The 6,906-nt window shown below is 37.9% G+C and overlaps 1 pseudogene; it reads right to left on the reverse strand.

Moving 5' to 3' along the window:
* Positions 1–5,365: 5,365 nt before the first annotated feature.
* LOC102752832 overlaps positions 5,366–6,906 on the reverse strand; it is a 1,714-nt pseudogene continuing 173 nt past the window's right edge.

Below are 6,906 nucleotides of genomic sequence, written 5' to 3' on the forward strand. Positions count from 1 at the left end.
TCAGGATTTATGGCTTTTCAGGCTTAACATTATTTAAAAATCTATTTCTAGGACACTTTAATGAAACTGCAAAAGTCCTTGATTCTAAGACACACTTATTGGTAATTTTTCCCATTAAATAAAGCAAGGGGACACCTACAATTTATTTCCTTAGAACTCATGCATTCACTTTCTCACCAACGTAATGAAAGGAGCTCTGGAACTGAAATCAGAAAACCCAGCTGACTAAACCTACTAACTATGAAACCTTGGACAAGTTGCTTAAATTCCTCAAAATGTTTATTTCTCTATGTCCAGAGTGGTAGAGTTGAATTATATGATCTCCAAGTTTATTTCCATCCATAAAGCTTTAAGCCTTTGATTGTATGAGCCCTCTCAGTTATTATGTCCTGAATTTTGATGAAATACATATTTCTAAGTACTGAATAGAGGCCAACTCTTATGAATGGAAGGGTACTGTGAAAGCAATAGTCTTTGTAATAACATCATTGTTTCATCAAGCATAAGTCAAACCCAAACCTCAACTTGCCAATAACTGCTGGCTGCTCTCAATGTATGTGTGTGTACATAGCACACCTGCGTTAAGCACCTTCCCCATTGAGCATGATTATTTCAGGGTACAATTCCCTTAAAGTGGGTCTAGGGCAGGGGTGATGAAAACTCCGCCACCATCTTTCACTATGCTTGGGAGAGGTCTTTCGGTTACAATTTGTCAAAAAATATATAAGGTGGTTTAGAGTCCTTTTCTTTTTCTTTGTCTTCTGACTACCCCACTCAATTTATAATCTCTTTGTCATTCGAAGTGAAAAGCACATAGAGAATAAAAGCAAAATCACCTTTTATACTAGAGCATTAAGCTTATCCAAGGATGACGTTCACATTTTTTGCCTTTCAGGATAACATGTAGGTACTGAAACTGTTTACTTTCCTTTTTTCAACCCTCTTGCTGCAGGGATGGGGCACAGGATTTAATTAGCGTGCCATTGAGTTCATTCAGCAAGAAATGTAGAGAAGTGGCAACAGCTGAACAATATTCTTTATCAATGTGCTGGGGAAGAAGAGGCTGTCTGCGGAGCATTCTTTTCATACTTTGTAGCTCTAAAAGTAGCCAGTTAATTAGATTCCATGGTTACTGCTATTGTAATATCTGCTTATTTGAAGTGCAAAGATAATCATCAATTGTACTCTCTTGACTACACTATTAATGGCTTTAATACCCACATTGTGTTTACATTTTGCATTGCAACGAACACTTAGCTATTGTGGTTTTTAACATGTAGTAATTCAGTGAATACTGTCTCCATGTAATGCCCTTGCCATCTCATTCTGCAGCATTAAGTGTTGTTTTTCTAGCGAGGTCTTGAAATGTGGGGCATTATGTATGAGTTATGCTAATTTGTTAGGGCAATGAATACATTAATTTCATTAGTAAATGGCCTCAAAGCAATAATTACCAGTGTAGGTGTGTCAGAAGCGATCATGCTCAGTTTTGCTAGTTAATTACTAAGATTTTGTTCTGAGGGGCCCAGATTTGACATCCAGCTTCAATTTAGCCATAAATAAAGTCCTGAAGTATGTAGGGATGAAGAAAGGAAGCCAAGAACTTGTTTTGCACTTACATACTTCCACTTTTTGTCCAGTGTAACTGCCAATAAGATGCCAAAATAATTAATGTCAGTAATATAAAGTTTTAGTATACCCTAAAAAAGCACATTTTGTTAAAAATAGCAATTACGTTTTCTTGATACCCTTATTTGCTTACATAACTGGATTTTAAATGATCCACAAAATAGTGTGTAACTTGCTAAGATGAATTCCACTTAGCGTTGTTGTCTGCAGTTCCTTTTCAAAGCTAAAGTCACTTTATTTTTTTGAAATAAATGGAATTTTCCTCTAATGGATTAATTGGCTCCCTGTGCCTGCTATATTATTATACTACTTGAACCATTTGCTGCTAAGCAGTAATAGTAGACCCCATATTCCAGTATTAATTTCCACAAAAATCTGACATTCTTTTTATAATCATACACCTGTTGGAGCCATTTAATGCGTATCCATTTGCTAAAACGATGAGTGGAGGTCGTTTAAAACTGAGCAATCACTGGAGCTGTTTATGGAATGTTGGAATACTAAAAGAGGCTCGGTGTCCTGGTGTTCTGCTCTAATGGGAAAATAATACTTTCCCAAATTGGTTGAGGAAAGGAATACAGTGGAGTTTGAAAAGCAGATGACACATATGTGTAAAGAGAGGACATGTGAGCCATGAGAAGGAAAGGGGCAAAGCAAATGCAGGCAAAAGGATAGAAGAGGAAGCCATTAAGAGGAAAATACAAGAAAGAAGCTGGAAGGAGGCTTCTTGCTGTCAGGAGATTTTGTTTGTTTGGGGCAGTACTTTTTATTTATTTTATTTTTATTGTTGACATTATTACAGATGTCCCCCATTACCCCTCTTTGTCTCCTCCCACCCACACCCTCCTCTCCTCCCTCTGGTCCTAACCCCCCATTGTTGTCTGTGTCCATGGGCTGGTAAAAAAAAAAAAAAAAAAAAAAAAGCATGAGTCATCTCTACAAGTGATTCTTGTGGAATCAAATACCAACCAGGATCCCTAAACATAATAATGGAGGTGAGGAGGAGCTGGACTGCTAAGAAATTGATTCTCTTCTAGATTCTTTCTGTTTCATAGGTGATGGCTGGTGCTTCTGTTCCCCTACCCAATATCCACACAGTGACTCTGCCACAGAGCCTCCTGCTTCCACCCCAGCCTTTGGCTTTGGTTGTATAACAATTGGGGGGTGGGGGCATATCTAGATTTCAACTAGATTATTGAAATCTGTACCTGGGCTGCCATGTGCAACAAACCATTCTTCCCTCAGGATTTAGAAAAGACAAATATTGTTTTACTCCAAAGCAAGTTTTTATTTACCTGCAAAAAACAACCGACATTAAATACTATTAATTTTAACAGATCACAGCAGTTCGGACAAAGATCAAACAGCCTGTCAATTTGGTGATGATGATCCTCAATGTTAAGATCTTTCCCTTCTTTCTGAAGTTAATACAGGAGTCCAGACTTTAGAAGTGAGTCTGATTTAGACTAGCAGAGTCTACTAGACATTATTTAAGGATATTTGCTTAACATGAATTTATCTTGAGTAGGATCCTTGGTGGTGATCTTGACTTGTTTAGCTAATGCCTGTATTCAAAATACATTCACAGACATGAATTGCTGTCTTTGTGAAATGCACACAGGAAAAGTTAGAGGTCAAGGTTTGAAGACTTTAAATTAAGAGGTAAGGCTTTACTTACTCATTTAAAAGGAGAGGTTAGGGGCATTAAATCTCAGTTACAGAGATGAAGAACTGGGCCTTCTGCAACACACAGCTCCAGAGTTGCCCCATTCACATCATATTCTGAATAAGAGCCAACACCAGGATGGTGCAGTGCACAGCCTGTGCGGCCAGACACAGCAACCTGCTCAGGACACAAAAGTCAGGAATGAGTAAAATCTGGGTTTCTCTAAGCTCTGCCATTACTCCTGGTATCACCACAGAGAAGTCACATACTCTCCCTGAGCCACAGTCTTCTCATTTGGTAAAATGGCAATAATAAAATATTACTTGCTTCATAGAGGTATCATGAAAGTTGAATGACCTAAAACATGTTTACAAGCCCATCACATGTCCAGAACCCAATTAATTTAGTGTCATTATTATTATTACTATTAGTAGCAGTGTGTTTTTTTATTATTATTGCTGTTGGGTTATGCCAGAGCACCATAAAAACTGGAAGCCTAGCCCTAGCTGGTTTGGCTCAGTGGATAGAACGTCGGCCTATGGACTGAAGGGTCCTGGGTTCAATTCTGGTCAAGGGAACATGCCAGGGTTACAGGCTTAATCCCCAGTACGGGGCGTGCAGGAGGCAGCCAGTCAATGATTCTTTCTCAACATTGATGTTTCTGTCTCTCTCTCCCTTTCCCTTCCTCTCTGAAATCAATAAATACAATATATATATTCAAAAACAACAAAAAAAACTGGAAGTCTAACCATGGAGGCACACCACCCTTGCCCAGTTCTCAATGTCAGTTCAGATAATGATATTTTGTTTATGTTAACTCAGTTGCAGATTTCCAGGCTTCTGAGTCTTTTTAACTCAATGCCCTACTATAATGATTTGAAATATTCACTCAGCTCCCTAAAGGGCCTTCCATTGTTTGCCAGTATTCCTTTTCTTTCATTTTTTCTTGTGCTTTTTCCTCCCATTTTTCCCTCAATTCCTCCACCACCCTCCCTATCTCTCTGTTTCCTCAACTACTGTCAACATTTGCCAGGTCAATCCCAGCACGCCTGTTTGTCCCTAGGTCCTGAACATCACATATGAGCAGAGACCTGACCTACACAGAAATCTCTGCACAGTGAAGATGAAGCCAACTGATTTTAAGGAGAAATATCCAAAAGGAATTAAACTTGAATATTATTCCCTGGAACCTCTTTCTTCTAGCCTGTCACAAGGTACTTACAACTGTTACTACAAATTTTGTGTGCTGCTATGCACCATCAATTGTGCTAAGCCTTTACATAATTTTATTATTTAATAATCACTAACTTATAGGTATAAATATTATTACTCCTTTAGGGATGATAAAACCAAGACTTGGAGAGAGTTTGAGTTACTTGCCCAAGTTCATACAGCTGGCACGTATTGAAATATTTATTTAAACCCAGATATGACTACAAAGCCTTCTCTTAACCACCACCTTCCACTCCTTTTCCACTATATTTTATAGATTCTTACTGGTTGAGTCAAATGCATTATTCAAACATAAGCCTGGGAACATTGCATAGGAGAAAAAATAAGGAGAGCTCTACCACTATGCATAACCTGTTTATCTCCTCACAGCTCAGAATGTTGACATTAGTCCTTTTTTGTTGTTGTTGTTTGGTGTGTGTTTTTTTAGTGGAGGCATATAATTCATGTGAAAAATACCACAAACTGCAAACTAATGCTACAGTGATGGTAGGGTTACCCACGTAGTTGGGAGGCATGCTTATTCATTACACACTTGTTGTCACCTGGGGTTTATCTGCTAATCCAAGCAGGCTCTGTTTTCAAGCACTAAGACAGTGGTTCTCAACCTTCCTAATGTCGCGACCCTTTAATACAGTTCCTCATGTTGTGGTGACCCCCAACCATAAAATTATTTTTGTTGGTACTTCATAACTATAATTTTGCTACTGTTATGAATCGTAATGTAAATATCTGATATGCAGTATGTATTTTCATTGTTACAAATTGAACATAATTAAAGCATAGTGATTAATCACAAAAACAATATGTAATTATATATTGTGAAATATTTATTTCTAATTACAAATAAATGAAATTTTGTCTTGAAGCATGGTGTAGCATGGTAACAATCTTAATATAACAACAGCAAACTACATTGCTACATTTTGCGACAGTATGTGTAAAAAGCCAACGGCAGTGCAAAGGTTGAGATTGCTTCTTTCTCACCAAATCAGAAATTCTCGGGGAAGTCTTTGCAAGAGCACAACAAAGATCATCTTCCACAAAAAGTCTACTTCTGTATTTAGACTTGATAACCAACAAGCTGGACAACCCTGTTTCACAAAGATATGTTGTTGGAAATGTAAGAAGGCACAACACAGTCTCAGACAGAACAGGATATGACTGCAAACACTTGATCCAGAATTTTATAACTGGCATTGTAGAGAAATCAGTTCTCGCTACATCGTTGTTAATAATTCAATGAATTCCTCTTGTGCTATCTCAGGAACATCTTCAACTTTGACTGTGAATGGGCTTCTGGCCAGTGCAAATGGGGTGTCAGGTAGATTTGGAAAGTATGATGAAATTTCGTCTGCAAGCATGTGCAAGTGTTGTTTCACAGAAATTATCATCGCAATCCTTTTGTCTGGTTCAATGTCATGCTCCTCAAAGAAAGCAGATAAGGTAGGCAACATGTAAATTTTATTTTCATCCAATTTTTTTTGCCAAAGCTGAAGTTTCATTTGGAATGATCGGATCTTTTCAGACAAATCGAGGCATGTTGCATTTGGTCCTTGCAGTGATAAATTTAACTCTTTCAAGATGGCAAAGATGTCAACCAAGTAAGCTGTTTTCTGCAGTTCACTTCTATCGCCAAAAAGTGCTTCAAACTGCGGTCTTGCTTTCTGATTAAAAAACATTTTGAGTTCATCACGAAGCTCAAAAACACGTTTAAAAATTTTCCTCTCGACAACCATCTCGCTTCAGTGTGAAATAGCAGAGTATTGTTCAGCGCATCCAACTCGTTTCACAGTTGCGAAAACAGTCGACTGTTTAAAGTGCTTGCCTTTACAAAATTGACACAACTTATGACGCTTTTCATTACTCTTTTAACTCTTGTGGCAGCGTTTTCATTACTAATATTTGCCAATGAATCATACAGTGAGTTCCAATGACTTTTGTTGACTCATTCAGTACCAAACGTTGAAATCCAGATCGATATCCTAGCATAGCTGGAGCACCATCTGTGCAAACACCACAACCGTTTTTCCAAGAGATCTTATGCTCTTTCAGAAATGAACCAACTGTGTCAAATACATCATGTGCAGTAGTTGTCATTTCAAGAGATTTTCAAAAAAAAAAAAACCTCATCTTTAAAGTCGCCATCATTAATATACCTCATGTAAACCAGTAACTGTGAACAGTGGCTAACGTCTGTAGATCCATCAAGCTGTATACTAAATATTGGAAGTGGAGATTTAATTTCCTGGATTACCTGATCAAGAATATCAGCAGACATGGCATCTATTCTTCTGCGGACGGTGTCGTTAGATAAGGAAATTGCACTCAATGTCGTTACAAATTCATCTCTGATCATAACTCGAACAATGTCTTTGGTC

Source organism: Myotis davidii, unplaced genomic scaffold (genome assembly GCF_000327345.1).
Source record: "Myotis davidii unplaced genomic scaffold, ASM32734v1 scaffold156, whole genome shotgun sequence".
Lineage (NCBI taxonomy): Eukaryota > Metazoa > Chordata > Mammalia > Chiroptera > Vespertilionidae > Myotis > Myotis davidii.